Below are 23,308 nucleotides of genomic sequence, written 5' to 3' on the forward strand. Positions count from 1 at the left end.
TCTCCTCAGACACCACCTTCCAGCTGGTACAGAAAACCATTTTCCCTTACATGGGAGGAAGCTGGCTGTCTGCATGTGGGAGCCTGATGTGATGCTCAGGAAGCAGAGGTTGGGATGGTGCTCAGGATCTTATCTGTGCAGATCAGAACATCATGGGGCAAAGCAGTGTCTTCCTGTACCACACAGAGCCCACCAGCACTTGGTGCAGGGATGTGGTACTGACGCAGTAATGTGCCTTAGTGTTTGGCATAGCAAAAGGCTACTGTGAGGGAGCTTGTACCACATTTTGGTATTGACTTAACAGTGTTGTTAATGCCTATTCAGGTTGTTTGAAGAGCCATCCTTCCCTTCTCCTGCCAGGCCCTGAGCCCTATTCTGAACAGTTTGTTTTGGCTGGTATCACAAAAAAGTCATAAAAACATCAGAACTTGAGGAGTTACCCAGAGATGTTTAAGCCTCTCTTGCTTTGCCAGTTAGCAGCTAATTTGTGACTGCTGGCTTTCAGCAGGCATTTCAATTCCTTCTGAACCACCATGGGTAAAAAAGGCTGTGAGGGGTGACTTTGTCAGAAGTGTCTTACAAAACAAAATTTTAAATCAGGCCAGGATAAAGAATTCACTCTGAAAAATGTACTTATTCTAGTGTTTGGGTGTGTTTTAGTCAAAAGTGCCCATTACCCTTGTGCTTCTGTGAAGCTGTGAACAACTTACTTCAGTCCAATTTCAAGGATAAAAGCAAGTAAGTGGGCAGGCTGAAGCTACATTCCCTGCTCAGAGTAAATGCTCTGCAGGCTGGGATGCTGGCAAGGTGCGTGCCTCTGCTGGCTGGAGAATTATCTTTGTTTGTTGCTTTGGATTCATTTTAGGTCAGGTATATGGGGAGAGAAGGGGTTTTTTTAGCCCTTTGATGAGTCAAAAAGCAGTTTGGCAGCTGCAAGGCTGTTCTGCTCTTGGGTAGCTGGAATGCCATGGCTTTCAGCAGAGCTGCAATGCCTAGCACAGATCCTGCCCCACCTTTTTTAAGTTAATTTACTATGTACTCAATGATACCAGGCAAAGATTTACAAATCCTTCTACAAGCATCAGAGGAACTCAGACGTAATTCATTTAAAAATTTATGTTTGGTTTTCAGCAATTATATGTTTGTTTGCATTTAGTTTGCTTTCCTCTTAACCATGGATGTATTTCATATTTCTATGCTGCTTTTTCTGCTGAGTGACCAGAGAGAGACTGAAAATCTTCAGGAGTATTTTTTAAATTCTTGTATCAATTTTGGTAGTTGTTTTTCTCCTTGAATTCATGATCTAAATTAACCTGGCAATGTCATGCTTCAATTGATAACATTAGCATTACTAGCTTGGCTTCAATACATATCCAAGAGTTACTCGATAGCAGCAGTTCAGCTTATTGCTGGCTGAAGGAAAACAGGGGATCTCCTCCAAACCAAAACTTTTTTAAATCACATCTGAATTTCTTACCATTTCTCTCTCTCCCCTCTGCCTTTTCTTTTCTCTTCATGCCCTGAAGCCTTATCCCCTTCTTTCACCATTGCTCTTAAATATGGCTGTTCCCCTCAGGCTTTGACCTTGGGCAGGCAGTAAGCGAAAAGCAGTGTTATTTGGAGTGAAGTAACACCAGTAGTCAGGAAGGAACAAGGTAGTTCAGGCCAGATAAAATAAATCTCGCATTTCCTGTCAAGAAACTGGGCCAAAAGCAATGATGAGAGACAGAGGGGGCAAACCACGCAGCTCAAAACTAGAGACATATGGGTTAGAAACAACCGCAACCCTCACTTAAAAACAGAAAACAAAAAGCAAAAGCATTGGATGAAAGAGAAATAATACCAGCTCCTCGGCAATCAAAACCCCACGACATGGGGTCTAGCCAGCTTCCAAGCCCATCTTGTGTGGCACAAACAGATTCTGAATTACCTGCTACTGTACAAGATGCTAGTTGTCCTTTGGTTAATTTATTTAATTGATGGTTTGTGTTGTATATTAGAGAGCTGATCTTGCTCTGACTTGTTTCTTCACCAGACTCCCTTCCAGACTCAAGGAGACACGCTGATTAGGAGTTTTGCTACTTCTGTTGTGCTTTAGTAACTCTCCAGCTGGTTTGCATAGCAGTGAAAATTTCAAAATCATGTAGGTTTTGTACTGCAACTCCCTTATCCCAACAATCAGCTGTTCATCCAGCACTGCTGGTGCAAGTGAATATTAACAAGTATATGACTGAAGGGTTTAGGACTGGTCCCCAAACCAGTTTTGAGCATGTGTTTATTTATAGACGAAGGTCTGTAGTACACAGCCCAGCTACAGAGTTAGGATTTGAAGGAGTTTTTTATTTTCTTCCTGGGAAAGATCTTGTGTGTGTAGAGAGTGATGTCATCTGAGGAGCATCCCAACAAGGCAGAAAGCAAGGGTGGCAGCTGGAGAGATTTGGGATGGTTCCCATGGGGGTCAGTGTTGGATCCTGATCAGTGTGGGAGACTGAACCAAAAGCAACACAACGGGTGGTGTAAGAATGTTTAAACAGACCTATCACTGTTCATCTTCAAAGTACTGTGTAAAGATTAACTAATTAGATTGGTTTTCCTCCTTCTTAGGAAGAGTTTGCAAACTAGTGGCCAGGGAACAACTGGGATATGATTTATTTAAGTGCTGAAATGCTTTGTATAAAGTCCCTCACAGGAGCCCATTAGGAAAATGCAGTTACTTTAGGATGTAAAGAGAAGTCCTTTTAAGCAAAGAGAGAGGAAGCAAAAAGCAGTCAGGTTTGTTATGGACAAAGGTAATATTTGAGCATCTTAGTCAAGAGTGCTGACAGTTCAAAATGGGTCTTGACAACATACTGGAGAGGCAAAATTTCCTACCATGAAACATGTTTGGATGAGTTCAGTGGGGGGGCGGGGGGAGATTTGTGAATCACTCTGGGAGAATTTGTGTTTTCAGGAGTAAAGTTGAATGGGTGCAGAGGAGACTGGCAGGATGGATCTGCAGGGTGGATCTGCAGGATGGAGCTCCTTCTCCTGTGCTCCTAGAAGGAGGGTAGGCATCATCCTAAAAAGAGCATATTGTGAACCTGTCTTCAGATTAAAAAAATAATAAAAGATTAAAGCCGCCAGAAGGCAGCATGAAAGGACACAAAAGGGGCTTTTTGACCTTAGGCTAGAAATAAGGAGGAGCAGTGCGTGAACGTGTAGTGTATGAGTCTTTGTGCTCTGTTGTCCTCTGTGGAGGCAGTGAGCATGCCCCGTGGGGGGGCAGCATGTTCCCGGGGATGCTCATGGAGCTGCCCCTCACCTGAGCAGCCCAAGAAGGGAGAATGCAGAAGGGCTTGTCCACAGTGGAGTCCCACCACAGCCTGTCGTGTGGGCTTGCCTGTGCAGACAAGCCCAGGGTTTGATCATCGCTGAAGTGAACATCCTGACAGAAAGCTTAACTGATCTGACACAAAACTGTAGCCACAGAGTTGTCTAGCAGGATATCAAATAGCAATATATTCAACCAGTGAACCACTGTGTTAGAACAACACATCTTCAAAACAAACTGAGCACGCCCTGCAGGTATCCTTGTTTCTGGGTATTTCTGAAAGCTTTCCTACTCTCTTAACCCTTTCAGAAGCTGTACATCTAGTGCAGATGGAGAACTTGCACTGAGGCAATCCCTTTGCCTGGTTCAGTGTGATAACTGCATTGAGCTGGTAGGATTTTCTTTGCAGCTTTAACTTAATTGCCTGCTCATTTCCCACTGCTGCATGTTGTGAGCTGGGGGGGGGCACGGGAAAGGAAGGGAGGTAATGCTTTAATGGGGAGTGATATGCAAATGCCAGGCATGGTATTTGTACTTCTGGAAAGTTCTTTGCCATGTATGAAGTATAACATAAAAAAGGTTCAGTAATGATAACTGAATGTTAACACTCAAAATGAATGCTAACACTAAAAAATGAGGATGTTAACATTATTGTGTCATTAGAATAAACCAACTAAAGAACCATTGGACAACGGGTTTATAGCTTCTTTTAGGAAGAGACTAATCCAAGTTACCAGCTGAAGCTGTAGGTAGGTCAAAGAAATTTGCATCTACAATGGGACCTTTAATTCTTAGAGCTTGTGGACATCAAGATCTGCACTAAGGCCCATTTTTAGCTAAAACCTGAATTTAACTCAGACCCCACTCATTTGGGATTGAGTTAGCTTGTGGCTGACTAGCATGTATATATGTGTGCTGTAGAAGGGCTTGAGGACAAAATTATCACACCATGTAGCCTCATCTAAATTATGTACCTAAATTAGGAGCCAAAGCTGCCTGGGCACTCAATAGAAACAGGCAGGCTTACCCAAAGGGGGCTTCAGTGTTGTCATGTTAGGAACCTCTGTTGACTCTATAAATGGTTAGATGCCTGAAGTTAGGTGGTATGAATACCCTCTTGAGTGCCTGATGAGTGAGTTTTGTCTTTTGAGTTCAGTTTTCAAAGTACCCAAAAGAATGTGAGAAACTCTAGGCTTGCAGTGGAACCAGGAACTGAAGAATCTGAAGCACAAGATTTACTCTGAGTAAGAAAAAAAAAAAGACGACCTTGGATAATGACTTTGAATTTCAGTGTTCCTTATAGCAGAGTTCAACACGCATTCCTGATCAAATTCAGGATTAAATTCTCATTTTGAATGTGCCCATCTGTTAATATATTAACTTGTTAAATATCAGAATTTTCCAGGTTTCCTGGCAAGTCATGCTCAGGATGAAGTCTTTCCAACTGTGTGTATTCAAGAATGTGTTTATATATATGGGTATATACAAACACACATGCTCTAGGCAGTGTGTAGGTGAGAATGTTGTTACAAAGAAAGATTCTTCCAAATTATTTATTGCAAGAGACAGTAGCACTCCCCTGCATTTAGACTGCCTCAGTGAATTCTGAAATATCCTGTTGGACCATAAAGCCATAATGTTTGCTCTGCCTTAGGCATTTTCAAAATTTATTAGTGAAAAAAATGCCAGGTTTCAGAAGTACAATTTTGTCATGCCATGGGGCTCTGTTCAAACCTGGTGGTGATACAAGGCTATGAAATTCACCATTTCACTTTCATTGTCTAGGAAGTGTGTCACAGTATCACAACATGAGCGAGACCGGGGTGTCACAGGGAGCTGAGCTCAGCTGGTACCAAATAACCTCCACTCATGAAGCGCATACTGAATTAGGCACCCTTGGACCTTCCAGAGCAGCTGTAGCAGGATTGCAGTTATGTGCTCTCCCAGCCTCCTCCCTGGACGTGTGCTTTTCCCTTCCTCTCTCTCCCAAGGCTGGCATTGGCTGGAGTTTCCTCAGCAGTGTAGCTGGGAAATGGGAAAAAGTGGTGAGGTCTCCTGGCTGCAGACCAGACAATACCTTATTTTCTGCAGACTCCAGCTCATACCCAGAAGCTCAAACAGTTGACTTCTGTGCAGAGGGGAAAAGGCTAAACCTTCCCAGGGAGGTGTGATTTGGAAAGCTTCAGTGGTTGTATGTAATATATTTAGTTTTCTTTTCCCTTCTCCCCACCTTTAGAAAAGGAGGAAAGTTCATGCAAAACCAATGTTTAAAGCAAATTGCAAAGCCAAACATGGACAATTAAAGCCAAATTCATGTTGTCCCTCCAATCACACTTCTGCCCTCTTGTGTGAATGCCCTGTGATACACTTCTGAACTGCAAGAGCCTGGTCTAGTTTTCCATCTTCAGTACAGAGGATGGACACAACAGGATAGAATTAATGAGCAATTTGAATATTGGTATTTCCTAACTTTGAAATGCTTGACTTTAACCTTCCCTCCCCCCACCACACAATCCCCCCCCCCCAATGTTTTTGGAATGTTGTTATTGATTTCAGAATAAACACTTCACAGAGATATTTCTGTCCTGTACAGCTTCTCTGAAGTTACTGTTTTCATCAAGGCTGAATTTGGCCTGTTACATCTAATGAATTGTATATTCCAAAATCAATATTAATAATGCCAGGTGCCTTTTTTAAATAGATTGTAGACACTCATATAGTCTGTGTAAAGTTCATATGAAATGATACTTCCCTATTCTTTATTCATCCTTTTAGTTAATAAATAATCCTTTAGCTTCTCAGAAGTTGGTTTCTGGGATCCTGTTGGACATCTGTATGTGTCATTTAGGAAGCCATCACCAGTAAATCTTTCTCTCTTCAAATTTTTGACAGAAAGCCCAGGGTTTTTAGGATTATTTGTTACTTCTCTTTGTGTTTGGGGTTTGTTGTTTGTTTGGGTTTTTTTTTTTAAATGTATTTATAACCTGTTCTATTGGTGAGTTGCAGTTTATCACTTGGGAAGCTGTAAAGCAAAATGTTGTGGCATCGGTGAGGCACTGAGTAGGAAAACCAACCATCCACTTGCTGAGTATCTGCAATTCCTGTGAGGCACCATTTCATATGGGGGATATGAGTGACTCACAGAGGTTGGATGGACTCATAATTTCCATACTATAACACCGTTTGCTAGGATTTTCTGACTTTTGTATTTATCATTACAGGCAATGTTACACAATGTCAGAGAAAAAAAAAATCCAGCCTTCATAATGTGCTTTCCTGATTGTAAATGGGGCTGGATATCCTGTACTGAAATGTCAGGTTAGATCCTTTGTAAACTCTAAAGCCTGCTCTCAGAATAGAACACTTCTGGAGTGTATTAAATTGGTGTTAATTGAGAAACACATATGCCAATGACATTTTAAGCTACGCTAAATAAAACCAAACCTTTAGCAGGTCCCTATCACAGAGAGATCCTGAGATTTCACTGAACCTGCTGCTGCCGTCATCTTTTTTCCATCTATGCATATGTTGCTTTGCGATGATATATGGTAACTCCTGATGCAAATACCACTCATGCTGTTACAGCTTAAAAGGCCTAGAAATAGAATGCAAATACAATGTCTGTTTTTTTCTGTTCCACGTTATAAAAGCCTATGACCAACAATCTAAAGTTTGATTCATTTTCCCTGCAGTTTTCACACCAGCTGACTCCAAAACATACGTTTAGCACTGCGAGTCATAAAAAATTCATCGTCTCTTTCTTTTTTTAGGGGGACTAATTCTGCAAGTGTCTCAGGGTTCTGCAGCTCTTGTCGCAGCAAAGCCATAGGTCAGCACCTCAGGAGGGGCCCCGTCCTCAGGCGACCCAGTGCCCAGTAGATTCACTGACTCCGCTTCCCCAACACAGCTCGCCCTTGTATCAGGTCCTAAGCATATTGGTAAAGTACACGCGCTTTATCTTAAGATAAATAAAGCCATTTGTAAAACGCAAAGCAAAATTGGGGTTGAAGTCCCAATTGTGTCAATATACTCATGGGATGTGGCAATATTTTCTTGCACATTTAATTTGTTACAGAAGAGAAAGGGCAGCCTGGAAGCTACCTAGGGCTGGGTCTCAGCAGCACTCTCCACATGGCAGCTCAGTGGAGCAGTGGTGAAATCCTAATGCAGCCACACAAACTCTCCCAAGCTGGCTTTGCAGACCGCTTTTGTTAGAGCAGCTGTCTTCTGGTCCAAGTTAGGGCAAGAGGATGAGAGCCGTTTATGAAGAGTCTGGTACCATTAAGTTGGCATGATATAGCTACAAGTAAAACTCTCACGGGCAGCGCACTGATTTCCAAGTGACAAAGACCACTACTGCTTTGCCACTCAGTAACTTTTTGTCTTTGATCAAAACAAACAAAACAAAAAAAAAAAAACAGATTTTTTTTTCGTCAAATAGCTTGTGCAGCATTTTGGGTTTGTTGGGTTTGTATTGCCACTCCTTGGAAGTGTTCAAGGCCAGGCTGGATGGGGCTTTGAGCAACCTGGTCTAGTGGAAAGTGTCCTTGCCTGTGGCAGAGGCATTGGAACTATATGATCTTTAAGGTCAGGTCCAACCCAAATCATTCTGTGCTTCTATGACTCCCTGCTTTTATGAGCAAAACTGGACACTAAATCCTTGAAAGAAATTTGGTGTATGTAAAACCCAGACCTATAGATGCCTGTCTCCTAAGTGAAGGGGAACAGAGGTCTCTTTCCTTATTGCTTCCTCAGGTGTAGTAACAGGAGGTATCCAGTGTCTGCCTCATGCACTGCTTGAAGGAGCAGTGAGGGGAATGCTCCTCTCAGAATGGGTGTTAAGCTGTTACAAAGTCCACTTTATCCTCCTGTGGCCCCCAGTAAATATTGATTTCTTTACAGTTTCAGAAGTTCTTACACTTCTGGTGTTTCAGATAGAGCCTTGGGTTGTGGGAGGTCTGGTGGAACTGTGCAAGTGGAAATGTATCATCATGTGGGACATGGTCAACTGGTAGCTATGCTCCAGCTGGATGTTGACCTGTGGTGTCTATCAGGAACAAGGACTGGGATTTATATCTCCAGTTATTTGATAAATGGAAATGAATGAAGCCACTTATTTTTTGAAGGAATATCTCCCAAACCTTCTCTTGTATGGGAAGTATTAGACTGTGTGTTGGGTAGTTTCTAATGCAGGATATGTATTTTTTCAGGTCAGTCAGGTTTTCCTGTTCTTGTTTGTTATGAACAGTACAACAGGTGGTTTTAAAGTGAATATGTGCTTATGGCATCCTACAAAGATGGTAGCATATTTATTTGGATTTTGCAGATGAGAGAACACAGAGTGATCAAGTGCTTATGCAGGCCAGACAGGAGAACCATGGCAGGAGCAAGGAGGATCCTCTGACCGCTGATTGTGGATATTGTCTGTCCAGCCTGTCTGTCCTTCCTGCTTGTGGCACGGCAAACCATCACCATCCATTGGAGCAGCTCTGGAGTGGAGGAGACTTGCATGCTGTTGTGACTAGCGGGCTGTTTGCCACAGTCTCTCAGAGGGTAGCCGCTTGCAGAATCTGATTATAACTCGCTTAATTGTTCATTTCCTTGTAATTGTTCTTGCTTCTGACTCTCCATTAATGGTGCCCTATGTTGGCAGGACCAGGAGGGCAATGCTGTGCTACTCTCTTTCCTCCTTTCACGTGTCTCAGACATGATAGCTGCCTTGCAGTCAGCATGTGACCACAGCATTACACACTCTTAATAACTGCTTAAACACACTCTTAATAACCCCAGGTTTGGGACTCCATCACTGATAACACTGTAGATGCAGTACTCAGGCCATGCAGATTTTAACATTAAATAGTGTGATCTGTCTGCTTGCTTGTCTGTCTGCCTATCTGTCTAATGGACCTACACCCATGCCGGAATAGCTTGGGGAAGGTCAGAAAGAGTTCAGGATGACAGAAATAAAAGGTCAATTTTTGTGTGAGTGCATATGTTGCTCCAACTAACTGATGAGGCATCTTGGCAGGACATTTTGACTTAAAGAGACAGCCCTGTCCATTCAGAGGATGCGAGCGCCCTCCTTGTGAAACATGATTTAGAGTTATTTGTCAGAGGTGACTTTTTTACAGCTTTCCTGATGATAATGTTGCCTCTCATATATCCCTGCTGGAAACCTGCAAATATCTCCAGCGATTCTGCAGGACTTGCTGGAGATAAGTATGGTATGCGTGGCAGGGCTTGAAATTTGGTTTAGCTGGAACATCTGTACATTTGCACACATTGTAAAATAGAGAGAGAAGCTGAGTGTGTGGAACAGGGCTAAGAGCATCTTGGAAATGTTTCATTCAGTGCCTTTTTGGTGCAGAATACTCTTTTTCGATTTCAAACAATTTTTTGTAGGTGAGCTGAGTTGTTGAGGATTTGATGGCCATCATGATGCTGGGGTCCTGTGCTTTGGAGCCACCAGTGGGAAGGGACCAGTGAGTTTCCAGCAGCAACCCTCCTCACAAAGCGAGCATTAGGCAGGCGGAAGCCCCCAGCAGGGTTAGGGACCAGACAGTCTATACCAAAGCAGGTCAAAGGGTGAGCTTACTGTTTACTGAATCGGCAAATAGCTAATTATTCAGATGGGCAACAGGGCGAAACCCCACATGGGATGTAAATCCTGAGCAATTCAGTATTGTCTGGTGGGGAACGGATTTGAGATCCATGGATCCCTTGCAGTAGCAGAGGGGAGCTCTCTGTGCTTTAAAACCTTTTAGGGTCATTGTACGATACAGCCGAGCCATTAAGGAGCCCTCACGTGCCAGAAGCAGTTTAACAGGCCCAGTGTTGGGCACTTAATTGTGTCAATAATTATTCACGCATTAGCACCAGCTCCTCCTTAAAGTGTGTACTGCAGTGACTCATTAAGTTATTACTGGTATTCATTACCAGTAAAATTAGCCTTTTTTTCAAAGTGCAAAATTTATGTTTTATTGAAAAATATTGCTAGGAGTGTAACAGCTTTGCTTTACTCCCTGCTTGGAAAGGAAGACTATGTGGAGATCAAGCAATATATTTTGTCCAAAAAGAGGCCCTCAGATTAGAAAGATTTTTGTGCTTTATATATATATATATATATAATCTTTTTTTTTTTGCCTTTTTTTTGGGTGGGTTTTATGTACTTAAAATTGGGGTATGAGAGAAGCTACAGTCCTGCCCAGCTTTGGTTGTTGGTCCTGTGTGACTAAGTTTTCTGGTATCACGAGTGAGAAAGATACCCAGTGTATTTTGATTAACAAAGTGTTAACGTATACGCAGCTGTCTTTATGTTAAATGCTTCATGGTGCACTTTGTTTCTTTAAATGCTGATCATTTACAGTGAGCGTGTACAGTATATATGCCTGGAAGGAGAGCAATTGTTATACAACTCTTTAATCCGAACCATGATTAAAACCCCTTTTGTTCCTCCCTCCCTGAGTTACTCCAGCCTATCATCTTCTCTGAGAAATCATTTGGCAAGTAGATACATGTGTATTTTAAGAGAATAACTCCTTTAAAAGAATCAGTTTTGCTTTTGTTCTGCTTTTAGAACTTAGTTTTTTGCATTTCAATATACAGCACTCTTCAAAAGGCGTAGGAGGGTCATAGCCATTTTTTTGCGTGAATAAGGTATAATTGAAGTATGATGTATGCAGATATCATCACATCTACAGCAATTATCTGGCTTGTTTATTTAGTGGGAACATACTTTCAAGTAGGGGTTGGTCAGTAGCAATCACGCTGGGTGACACAGCTGAGAGAAATGACAAAGAATAAGGAAAGTCTCACACTGTGAAATTTCACATTGCTCCCAGAGTGTGTACTAGGGGGAATCATTAGGAATTTCAAAGGTGAGGTCCATGGCAGTTTCAGCGAGAAATATGGAAGACGGGAGGCTGACACTCAGATCTTGGGGAGAGGCTGAGGTTTGGCATTCTGTTTTATGTGGAGATGAGCAGTTAATGTGGTCCTTGTTGAAACTTGAAACAGCTCTATTAGTAGCTTGATTGGGGAGAGGAGAAGAGACCAAGAGTAAACAAAAATGTGAGGTCTGGAGATGGGCTTAATTGTGCACAATACATCTTGACTCTGTGCAGCTTATTCTAATCACTCCAAATGGCAACACACACCCTCACACACACATACACAAATTTGATCTGCTCAAGCAGATAAAACTGCTATGTGTATAATATTGCCAGGCTGGGGGGGGGGGGGGGGAGAGATGGACATCTGTTTAACAATTCTCTATTGTAGACAGGATCATAGTAACACTGTTGCCTGCCTGTCGTGTTCAATCAAAATGAATAAAATGCTGATTTAAAAAAAAGGAAAAAAAAAGTGAGGCGGAAGAGAGCCTTAAAGTATTTGCTTACACTTTTCTTTTTGTTTTAACTTCAGCAGCATGATGAGGAGGGGGAATCCCAGGGGCAGTGGGAGTTTTCGGGAACAGTGAAGGGAAGATTTTGTTTTGTGTTGGGTTGGGTTTTTGTCCTCGGTACAGCCGAGAGAGGCGAGCAGCAGTCGGAACTAATTGTAGCTCACTCAGGAAAGTCTTCATTAGCACTTGCCACACATGGTTACCAGATGTGCCGAAGAAGGGGTGGGAGGAGGGGGGAAGGGGTATGTGGAGAATGGGCTACATACTTAAACCTAATAATCTGTCTTTTGTTTTCAGGTCTATTGTGTTGGGGAGGGGAAAAATGGGGAGAGGGAGAAATCCTGGCTGCTTTTTGATGCAGCCAGTCCCTATTAGCTGAATGGCATTCCTTGTCTTGCAGCCTCCTCCAAGGGGGGGGGAAAACCCTCAATCATGGCCAAGTAAAGAGGGAGTAATTTATTTATTTATTTTTAAGGCTATCAGTGAACTATTATTCCACTGAACGCAGCTGAATGTTTTAGGATAATCAAACTGGTAAACCGCTATTTCTGGATGGCTTGTGAATTTGAGCTTGGGAGTGGGGGAGGCAGGGGCTGCGAGCCTGTGGGCTCCCAGAGTATCAGTGGGGCTATTGAACTATCAGTTCAATAGCAGCAGCATCTCCTTAGTTCTCATGTGCTTTGCCAGTGAATGTGAGTTAGATCAGTGATGCCAAGTCCAGCAGGAAGGTAGGAAGAGCTCTGTTGTCCTGTCCAACAGCCCCAAGATGGTCATCTTGGTCAGATGTTTAACCTTCTGCCTGTTGCTATTAAAAAAATTAAATAGATCTTCCATGTATAGTTTCTGTAGCTGCTACAGACCAAATTGTGGTCTTGCTGCCCACATGTGTGATTTTTACAGGAACCATTGTTAACTTTACTGTAGATGTTACCACAAACATCACTAGTTGCTCCTTAGGAAAAAAGAGTCCCCCTTCCTCTTCTTTTGAGCTAGTGATCTGCAGGGGGATCCTGTTCAGGGTGTCCCTGCTGCCTCCCCCTGCTTCAGCAGTACTGCAGCTTCTTTCCATTCTTAGTCCCTGAAATGTTCCCATAAGGTGGACTTTTTTCATACCAGTATCATCTGTGCTTGAAAAATCCCCTTTCTTCCCATCCTCTTTATTCCAATGGTAGAACATCACAATGTCTGGATGACAGGGTCTAGATGACTCTCTGAGCTCTGAATAATCAGGGCTGAAGGCTTAATTATGGCACTACATGTTATCCACAAGATTTGGCACTGGACATGTGAGAGAACAGCACTAGATGAACTTCTGCTAATTAAGGACTCTGTTTCCTTTCCTTCTCAAGTCTGCAAGGAGGTATAAATGAGAAAATCACTTGCGTTAAAGCAAAATGGAGACACTTTTTGAATCTTAAATAATCTGAGTTGAGCCTAAACCTTTGAGGCTCCAGCCTTGTTTTATCTAGCTCAGTTCACCAGTCTGTAATCTCATCCTGCTTTGGAGCCTGGAAATGTTCTTGTTCACAATCTCAAAGCAGAGCAGATGTTGCATAAATAGAAAATAGGTTGTGTGCATAACCTAATCTAAGCAGAGGGCACAGGAGGAGGTTTGGATGAATGTAAGCTAATCAGGGCACAGATCTGCTATATTTTGAGACTTAGGACCACACTTTTTTCCAGATACATTCAGCTTACCAGACCCCAAATATGCCGCTCACTTTTTCCTACTGCATGGCAACACCCACTGGGAGCTTTTTTAATTTATTGAGAATAGGGTAATGCCTGTCAGCTCAAGCTCACCAAAGCAAATGGCTTGTAAGAATTAATCTATCCCATTCTTTCTTCCATGTTTGACTGACTTCTCCATCCAATGATCTTGTTATTCCAGGTCCAAATTAATCAAAGTCCAGGAATTCCTCTTTCAGATTCCCTCAAAGGAAATAATAAAGCCTAATCACTTAACTGACTTAGTTGTATCTGTCTTTCCTACTGCAGGATTGTAGAGTCTCCTTTGACCCTGTTGAAATTGGTTGGATCAGCATAACTAGGCAGTCACTGAGTGTATGGCTTCCATAAAGTATCTTTATTAACTGTCAGAAAGACCCAAGGAAAAGTTTGATGAAAATTAACCTATTTACCATCCCAATTTTGCTGTAGCTGCTATACCATCAGTTTTCTTTAATAAAATTAAGTGCCACATTTGCAAATTGTATAATGCTTTCCCAAATTATTTACACAAGAATGAACTGTGATTGTGCCAACAAGCATTATGTAGAGACAATATCTCTGCTTACAGTAATTCACGTTTAGAAAAGCCAACACTGCAAACGATGCTTCTGTCAAGTTTTCTTCTGAAGATGCATATGCATTTATTCTTTTTTCTAAGTGTTACCCACAAAATGAATTTCACATGTACGTACCATTGCCTTCATGGTGAAATCACAGCCTTGCACAACAGCTATTATCTTAGTTGATTTTTATTGTCATATACTCCACAAAGTAAAATTTGAAATGAGCCCATTGAGGGCGCAGGTGCTTGTACACACTCAACAGCTTGTTAGTTACTTGGGGCTTCAACAGAACTTAGCAGAAGTGCTTTGAGAAAATTGATATGCTGAAGGTAATTTTAAGACATTCTTCATATTATTAACTTTGTCATTATTATAATTTAATTATTTAAACATTTTGTTCACTTGGAAAGCAGAATGATCAGTTTTATTTCCTGCTTTTTGTGTATTTGCTCACTGAAGTCAAGGTTTCAGGCAACAAGACAGATATTTTTATGCAGATGCAAAACTAATCAACCAAACGGGAAAATACTCCTATGGGGATTTCCTGGAGGCCTTGCTGGGGATACTGCAATGCAAATAATATACACTGCAAATAATAAATAATGTAGAATAAATATTATAAGACAGTAGGATTCAGTTAAGGACCGAATGCGATCCACGTGAGCTGGTATTACCATCCTTTTATGATGCTCAAAATTGCATGGTTTTGCTGCCTGGATCTCCTGTCATGCTTTTTTTTACCCTCACACTGTTCTTCTATAATATACTCCGTCAAAATGCATGTTTCCTCACAGATGATGTCATTTAAGTGGAAAAGAATTGTAAATCCTTCTTTGGTTTCCTGTAGTTTTTCCTGGGTAGCCAGCTGAGCTCAAACTACTTCTCTTTCCAGTATGGTATATTAGTAATCCATATGTTTGGGGGGTTTTATTATATGCGTGTCAACAGTATTGTGTACAATTAGAAAGTTTCCAGCATTATTCCAATGCTATGCAGTAATTGCATATGGCAGCACTTTTCTCCCCATGAATTGCAGTTTTTCCAATACAAAGCAAGTGACCAACATGACAGGCAGGGAAGTTTCATTGTAATGTTAGGAAAATCAAGAAGAGCAAGTTTACTGGGGAGAGTACAAATAGCTTTTCTCTTTTCCAAGGTAATGACTTGTAGATAGATATGCAGTGCATCAACATGAGATTCATCTTTTTGTCACCTCAAAATGAGGTTCCTGTGGCATGCTGTCCAGGAGGCACCTGCAGGCTGCTCAAGATGCAGGTGTAGGAGATTGCAGCCTGGTTTTGTTTGCAGGATTGCATGATGGAAGCAGAGCAGCCTGTTGCTCCCAGCCTGTGCTGACTTCCAATAAGTTTCAGATACTTACAGTGGACTTGCAGGTCGTGTCTCTAACCTGTGAGGTTTCCAGAAAGGTTTGGGATCTAGTTACCTTCTCTTGCTGGGAATATTTCTACAGCTGAGACTGGAGCAAGGCTAGGTGGAGGTGCTTGTAAAGCATGAAACATCTTCTCATAAATAAGCCCCCCCCCACCAAGGGTAAAATCCCTGTAGGTATTTAAAAGATGTGCAGATGTGGCACTTAAGGACATGGTTTAGTAGTGGACTTGCCAGTGATGGGTTAACAGTTGGACTTGATGATCTTAAAGTTTGAGTAGATTTTTTTTTTCCACCGTTCAGTGCAATTATGATCATTTTTCATCAAAAGGAAAGAAGCAGAAGCAGGAATAATTCACATCAGTGCATTATCAATTCTTTGAACATCAATGAATTTGAAACAAAATAAAAAATGCTAAAAAGAAGATAACTATTTGAACTATAGGGACAGTAATTTCTAGGTAATTTCTTGACTTCTGTGAGCAAATTTCTTCCAGATTAGGAAATTCAGGATTATTTTAATTTTGATAAAAATAGAATATCCATTCAACAGACAATAAAAGCTGTTTAAACCTGTTAAATACTATGAAATAGATGTATACAGCTAATTAATGTACGTGTTGAATAGTAATTATGTCATCCTGAGGGATTTACAAATAGAGTCTAGTTAAAATTTGATTCAATCTTCTATCATTCACAGAAGGTGCAAATTATTATTCATTTAGTGCTCTCTGATTTCAGTTCTAAAGGTAATCCAGAAAAAAGGGAGAGGGATTTCTGTTTTATCAGCATTGTTTAAGAACTAAGATCCCTTAATTATCACACTGTACCAATAGTCTGCTACCCAACTTACTGAAGCAGTCATTCAGCTTCGAAACTAACAATTTACCCTCCAAGCAAAGAAAGATAGAAGAAAAAGTGTTTAGTCAGCAAGCAAATATACCAAATTGTATGTTTGGGCTTTTGTTTGCGCTCATGTTTCTGAGCTGCGCAAATGAGAGTCACTTAAACAATGACTTTCAGTCAAAGGCATCAAAGCAAAGGAGAGAGATTTCACAAAAAAAAAAAAAAAAAGGCAAAGGTGAAATAAGGCTCCATGGGATCCAGTTCTGTCAAGAACTTCTGGAACCTCTTTCCCTGCTCTTTCTTATTAAGTAACATTGGTAGACTCTTGGCCTTGCTCCTTTGTGTAATTTCTCATCATGGTAACAACAAATTAGGTAAGATTCAAAATCACCTTGTGAGAGTATTATAGATTCTTTTACAGGGATGTTGCTTTTAATGACCTTAAAAGAAAACCTTTTCTTTCTGTCTGGTTTTGTCACAGTAATTGTCAGTCTCTGTAGTTACCAGTAAAACTTGCCTAAAATGAAAAAAAAAAAAGAATAAGCCCCCCCAAAAAATTGTTTAATAAAACATTTTTATGTCTAGAAATGAAAACTGTATCTTTCAAGGAAAATGTGAATTTCCCAAGAAGCCAGAACAGTCCAGGAGCTACAGTAGTAATGGCAGTATGGTAGAAACAGGTTCTACCTTATTCCAGCCTCTCTAGCTGCTGGGACTTCTATCTGTCGGAGCCGTCATGGGAATTTTGTCAAAATGGAGATATTTTTGTGATAATCTTGTTTTTTGTTGTACTTTGGTTTTTTTTCTAAGTAGGAAAAACTTTTCCCCCAAAATTTTCTCACTCAGCTTGTTTCTTCCATTAAGGAAAAAAAATTACAAATCAGACAATGGTCATGTTACCAAATATACAAGACATTACTCCATTTTTTTCCATAAAAAAAGTACGTGTAATCCATGTGGATATGTTGGCAGTAATTGTTTGGGCTTCTTGGAATGTAACTTCTAGTGTACTTAGACTGGGTATATATGTTGTTTGATTTTATTGCAGAAAGGTAAATGTTCTGCACCATTTTTTTTACAATAATATTTCCTATTGATATCAGTGGGACCAATTAAGTATATTAAAATTCTTGTGTATCCTGCCCTGCTTAATGCCAGCCAGTACTCAGGAGCAGCCACTGCTAAGAGGGAGCGCAGCAGCTGCCCAGCAGCTCTCACAAATGGTGTGTGCAATTCTTTAAGTTGAGCTTAAGCAAAGGTGCTGGGGTTCTTTGGAAAAATTATCCAGAAGTAAAACCTAATTTGCTCTGTTCTGATTTTCTCTTTCTAACTGAAGTGGCATCTTGGTAAGGTGAATGGAAGAACCTACGTTATCTTTGGTTGGTTGGGTTGGGTTTTTCAGAGAGAGGCAAATGGGCTTGACATAACTGGTTTTCTCTGCACATGCCATCATATTTAATCTTTCGACACAGCTGCTTGCTTACAGTACAGTTTGGAGTACTAGCTACTAAAACACCTGTAGTCCTAGTTGTTGCTTGGAATCTGGCAGAAAACTGCCATATTTATGTCTTTCTTTGTTTCTCATGCAGACCATTAGACTGCTCTATAGGGATGGGTGATATTGTAATAGAAGTGGAAAGTGTTCCCAGTTCTTAGCAAGATAAGAAAATGTTGTTTCTTATCTGTGATTTGAAAAGAGATGAAGGGTCAGTGAGGTAGAGATACATGAAAGCTATTGTGCACTTGGTAGGGCCTGCAGAGGAGGAATATCTCTCATCGGCAGCTTCTTTGAGTGGAAGGGAAGAGAAAGAAGCAGCTTCTAAGTGAAGGGAGAGGATTTGGAAAAACGTCAAGTAAAATCAGAGAAATGTGTTGGTTTATTTACTTAAAGAAACAGGTACACAGCTTGGAGATTGTTCCTGAAGAGAGCAAGTCGAGTTCAGAACAGCTTTAAACGCTTGCCTGCTGTTGATTCTTTGGGATTTATAAAATTTCATAGGCCTCTTCAGTCTTTAGCGGTAGCTGAGAGAAGCAAGGAGAATGTGATGGGCTCTTAGACACCTTTGATTTTGAGTGATTGCATGGAAATATAGGGCAGTCTGATAGATCCCACATGTAACTTAGCTGGGGCTTGCCTTGTCTTCCCACCTGCCTCAGCATAGCTGCATCGGAGGAGGAAGTGGCAGTTGTGCTGGAAGTGGTATGGGGAAGGTTTTAGGCTATGTCTGTCCCCAGCCAAGAGTTAGCTGCTTGGAAGCTGATTATCTTTATAGCAGGAACTATAAAATGGTCAAAATTTGATTTCAAGACACAGCATGCATGTGCCAGACTTGGTGTTAGGGGCTGATTAGGTCTGCAGCCGCTTGAATAAGTTCTTCTCCCCACCACCCTCAGCAGATTTGCAGCTGGTTTTCAGCTGATGTAAAGTACAGGAGCTGCTGGTAACCTGGTCTGTGCTGGCATTTGGGGTGGGAGTGGAGCAGGTACCCCAATACCTATCTGTCTCTGCCTTCTTCTGCAGAAAGCAGAATAGAGCTGTCTTGGGTGTGGGTTTTTTTGTATTACAGTAGCAGTGGATGTTGTATTATATGTTGTATATGTATTCTAACAGCAACTATTTTTGCTTGACACATCAGTGCCTTGCATTCATTTGCACACCATTCTCCAGTCCACAAGAGGCGCATGTCCTATGCTGAATAACAACATCTCATGGGCTTGAGGACCAGGGCTATGAAATTAGGCCCATGCTAACTGTTGGAGAAAATCTCTTATTTGTTCAGTAGTAATTAGAATACATTGGAAATATATGGCCAGTCTTTCCTATGTTAGACTGAAGGACACAACCTTAACTAGCTTTAAACATGAAAGTTGAAATTCTTCCGTGTTCAGCTGATGCAAGAAGTTGAAGGTACATGTAAACCAGTATTTCAGTATGCTGGTGCAGCCTGAGGGGAGTCTATCTGGATTTTATGGAACTAAGCTGTTTACTTGCCTTAAAGAAATAACATGAATGAATGCCAGCACCAGATCGTCGTTTTCCAAAAAGGTGCTCAAGATTGTTTGCCAGTGAAGATTTCTAAAACGGAGTCAAGGACTGTCTTTGACTGTATTCAAAGGCTACCCTCGTTTATATATATATACATGAATTATTGTTTCATATCACAGGATAATAATAACTTTGGGTTAAGAATTTATTATAAAGAAGAAGGATTTATCCAAGAGGGTCATGGGACAAGGAGATGAAGAACTGTTCCACAGCACTTGTAGTAGGAATAACAGGGAAGGACAAACTTGTCCTCTCATTTCTTCTTACTGGATGTGCACATAGGTTGCCTTCTTTTACACACTAGTAAGTGGGATAAAGTTTTGGAGCTGTTGATTTAAAGCTTAGGTCTTACTTGTGCACTGAAGAGTGAAATTAGCTACAATAACTGTAATGCACATAAAAACATTTGTTGCTGAGCTTCTAATAGTAACAGATTTCAAAAATTATGCTTATATTTTGGAGCTGGTGGAATATTTGAAAGATTTACTTATAACAGAATTTGCATTCCATATAATTTGGATTTAATGACTTGGTGTAACACAGGCAAAAGAGTTTCTGAGTATGTGACTCTCCTTTTCCATGGCACAGTAGGTACTTCATCTTTATTTTTGGTTGCATGCTAAGAAATCAATATGTAAAGCAAAAGTGAACAGACACTTAAAAGGAAAGCATCAGAGAAGTTGAATAGTCATTTACTGGGTTAGTATTTAGAGCTGGCATATATTTCTGAGTGGGAAAGGGCTTCAGAACAGGGCAATTCACAAACCGCTTATTCCCCTTCAACAGCTAATTCAGAGGCAGCAGGTGTGTAAGCAGCCCCTTGGCAAGAGGACCAAGTGTAGTTTGTGACAGAATTGAGTGGAGATGATCCCAGGATCTTCTTTTGAGTTCACCGAGTGACCTGCAGTTTTATTCCAGCACCTAACACAGGTAAGAGGTTTCTACAGAATCTGCATTTCCCAAGGTGTTTTAATATGTGACTCCTAACCTTTATTCATAGGTGCCTTGATGTTTTGATGCAGTACCAGGTATCAGTACCAGGGTTTTGGTAGTTTTATCAGGCTTTAAGGTATCTCCTTTGGCAAAATTATGTTAGAGAGCCATGGAGCATTTGTCAGCAATAATACAGTAATTAATGCATATACAGAATATGTTTGGGGCCAGAATTTGAGACTAAAAGGGGACTGATAATTAAATCTCTGTATCTCATTTCATATTATTCAGGAGAAATTTGTTTGAGTTAAGCAAAAGGTCTACATCAAGGCGTGAAGTGCTGCTGGCTGTTGGTACTTTATTGGAGCTGATTCCTGAAGAAAATAAATTTGTTCCTGAACTGTATTGCTGTTACAGAATACCTATTAAACAACCAACCACAAAAAGAAAACACCAAAAAGACCCCAAACAAACAAACAAAAACCAAAACCACACAACCCTGAAAAATTCCAACATGCCTGTTGAAATGTTGTGGATCACAGTAGGGATCTGGCTGACAGAGGGACTACCTGCACCATCCAGGCTGGCGCAGCTGCAGCCAGGTATGTGGCAAACTGTCTTTAATAGGCTGATGGACAGAGCCTCTCAGGAAGGCAGTGAAGGCGAGAATGAACTTTGTGTTGCAGGTCCCCACCCTGAAGCTTCTTCCTTGCTTCTTTTCAGTTGCTGTAGACTTTTATACTTGCTTTTGGGCATGAGGTGCCAGGTTTCTAGGCAGACATGGGACTTCCTATTTTTCTTTATGTAGGATGGACTGTGTAAAATGCCCTGCCATGCGAGTTACTTGAGAAGTCATGTTCAGTGGGAGCAGGAGACATGATCTGATTCTGCTTGCTGGAGGAACAATATGTTTTAGATCATGAAAACTGAGGGCTGCTTTACTCCATCATCATTTCATTGGGGGTGAACAGCAAGCAAAAAATGGAATTCTATTCTCTGTGGCTTAATTTCAGCCAGAGATAGGTCTTCAGGGCAGTAATATTCTTCTTCCTCAGCTAACATACCCACAGGACCTCTGTATTATGATGTAGTCAGTGCACTGAATATGTGCAAAGCATCCTATTCTACCCACCTCCCACCCCACCGGTGCTGTTTCTTTTAAGTGACTGCATGATGCCAAAGCACAGCAGTATGTGGCTTCTGTTGTCAGAGAAGACCCCTCTTAAAATAAGGAGCTGTCTTTGCAGCTGCATGGGCAGCGAAAGCCAGGGTGCTTCCACAGGGCAGCAGCCACAAAAGCCGCTTTCTGGCAGAATAGTGTCCTTATTCCTTAATTATTAGCCCTAATGAAGGGGTTTTGTCATTTTATTTTTTTTTTTTTAAGGGAAAAGAAAAAAGAAACTGAGAAAGAAAAGCAAATGAGAAAAGAAACAGCCAAGAAGGAGAAAAGATTGAGAATAGTTGGGATTATCTCTGTGCTGTCTCTCAGGTCCAGTGACAACACGACTACAATGGGTAGCTTTCAGGACTGCATATGGTCTTCCTTCCGAGGGAGTTGATTAAGCGACTCCGGATGAAATTGAAATCCTGTGATTTGACCTTTGTCTGGCCTGGGAGGACTGCAATTCGCATAACAATTTCCTTTTGTTCTTTGTTTGGAGTTATTAATCCAACATGAGCCTCGAATTAATCAGGGGTAGTGCGTTGTTACATTTCTAATTCACAGCTCCACTGCTTGTGTCTTTTTTAATTAAGGCCGAATGATAGCAGGCCTTAGCCCCTGATTGCAACACTTACTAACCACACATTGAGGGATGAAGAGGCTAAATAGGCAGAATGAGATTACTTCAAGGTTTCACTTAATTGTTTTCTTCCTTTAAGTAAAGAGCACTGAATGAACATTGTTAATGCCAGGCTGGGAGTATTTCTTTTATATATGTGTTATGTGCGTGTGCGTAAGTGTGCGCGCAGGGGTGGGGGAGGTTGTGAAGGGTGCACCGAGGACTCAGAGCTCTAATGGCTCAAGGGTTTGTAAAATTGAAGCCTTTGGTTATTGATTTAAACCATTCCTCCCACCTCCCCTGGGGGGCAGGGGCAGGGATAGAGGAAGGGGGAAAAGACTTGAAGAACATTAAACTTATGCTAGCTGCATGGATTTTCTTGTATCCTGTGTGAACATATTTGTTTATGTAGTTTTTCTTGCTGTTTGCTAGTGCATCAAAGGTAGAAAATGCAGGAAGATTGAAAGCTATCAGAGATGCCAAAGAAATGTGTTGAAAGACATAAAGCTCTCCAAAGCCTGGTACTAGTAATAATGATAATAAAATAAAGGCAAGCCAGTTGTGTCACTTACCAGATTTTGCTCATGCTGAAGGATGTTTGAGTCATGTTTCAAAAGCTGTTTGTAAGTTTGTATTATCAGAGCAGTTAGGGACCACAAAGGCACAGGTGCTATTACAGGGGAACAGTGTAGATGATCTCAGTTAGATTCATGCTGGATAACTCAGAGTGGGCCAAGCAGGATGCTGGAATGGAAAATGCACTGAGCACCCAATCTTTCAACATTTATATGCCCAAATAGTTCCATTAGCTTGGAAAGAAAAAAAAAAAAAAACAAACAAAAAACAACCAAAAATAAACAACCCAGGATTCATATTGCAGGATCAGGCCCAGTATTTTGGTCTCCTACAGTGCAGTACATTGGATATTATTGTTAAGGAGAAAGGTTAATATTTATGGTTCCAAACCTGCTGAATATACAGAAATCCCACTGAATTCAATTTGTGCTGTGTGTCTGCAATATCAGATAAAGCTCTGTAATTGTGGGAACTAACTTTTCCTGAGTTATTTTATCTATCCAAGGAGCTGGATGGATAGGGAAAGCACTTGCTTGGAAGCGTTAATGTTTCTGTGTAAAATGGTGTTAATTGTACCAGGCTGTACAGATACCAAGCTGCAGTTCTGACTCTAGTGTAGGATATACAGGGCAGCAAGGCTGTTCCTGCTTTTCTGAATTCCCAGTGTGCGGTGGCTGTTCCATGCAGGATTATTTAAGAATGCAAAGACAAAACCTCTAGATAGATTAA

At 41.1% G+C, this 23,308-nt stretch overlaps 1 protein-coding gene across 10 annotated transcripts in view; it reads left to right on the forward strand.

The window, feature by feature from the left end:
• The window catches only part of SOX5 (SRY-box transcription factor 5), a 650,561-nt gene that overhangs the window by 287,241 nt on the left and 340,012 nt on the right, over nucleotides 1–23,308 (forward strand). For 6 of the 10 annotated variants that reach the window (XM_062616810.1, XM_062616807.1, XM_062616811.1 and 3 more), the window contains exon 4: nucleotides 20,076–20,219. The exons of 1 other annotated variant lie outside the window; for it this stretch is intronic. The gene's annotated coding sequence lies outside the window, so the exon portion shown is untranslated. Of the gene's footprint in view, nucleotides 1–3,683; nucleotides 3,702–7,080; nucleotides 7,249–20,075; nucleotides 20,220–23,308 lie in introns of those variants that run through there. 3 more of the 10 variants (XM_062616817.1, XM_062616809.1, XM_062616815.1) reach the window with 3 other exon arrangements.

This window comes from Pezoporus occidentalis, unplaced genomic scaffold (genome assembly GCF_034315485.1).
Source record: "Pezoporus occidentalis ecotype Australia unplaced genomic scaffold, CSIRO_AGI_Poc_V1 ctg19, whole genome shotgun sequence".
Taxonomy (NCBI): domain Eukaryota; kingdom Metazoa; phylum Chordata; class Aves; order Psittaciformes; family Psittacidae; genus Pezoporus; species Pezoporus occidentalis.